This window comes from Cebus imitator, unplaced genomic scaffold (assembly GCF_001604975.1).
Source record: "Cebus imitator isolate Cc_AM_T3 unplaced genomic scaffold, Cebus_imitator-1.0 Scaffold32, whole genome shotgun sequence".
NCBI lineage: Eukaryota > Metazoa > Chordata > Mammalia > Primates > Cebidae > Cebus > Cebus imitator.
The window spans coordinates 7,044,406-7,044,987 of NW_016107347.1; the positions used below are offsets into that span (position 1 = coordinate 7,044,406).

General features: G+C 45.5%; 1 pseudogene; it reads right to left on the bottom strand.

The window, feature by feature from the left end:
* LOC108301095 lies at nucleotides 1–382 on the bottom strand (annotated as a pseudogene).
* Nucleotides 383–582: the final 200 nt, after the last annotated feature.

The window sequence follows — 582 nt, forward strand, 5'->3', positions numbered from 1 at the left end:
TCAGCTGAAGTTACGGAGGGCCTTCCTGAACATGTTATTTGTGCAGACCCAAGCATCATTGATGTTCTTTAATTGGAACATCTGGTGGAACCCCATGATGGGTCTTCACCTGCCTTATGCTGGCCCACAACCATGCTGATGATGCAGCTGTCTGGCGTGGGTTGATGGTGCTGCGCCGTGATGCTGTGCTGGATTTCTGGAATGGAAGGCTAGACAACTTCTCCACAGTGGCAGCTTTCCTATGGACCTGTTGTCCTTCCCACGTAAGGCATGATACACCATTGCAAATTGTGCCTAGTTGTGTTCTATTGCTATCAAATAACTGGTAGTAATGTTGAATGAAGCTGGATGTAATCTTCTCCCAAACTGGCTTGTCTCCCATTTTTGAGTGTCACCCGGCCTCACGAAGACCTGAGGGGCTGGCATGATGGTAGCAGTAGTGGCGGCAACCCAGAGTGGTCACGAATATTGTTAAGATATCAGTTTTCCCAGAATTAAAACTATAGCTTCAATGCAAACCCAATCAAAAGCCAGCAAGATTTTTGTAGACATTTACAAGCTAATTCTAAAACTGATATACAA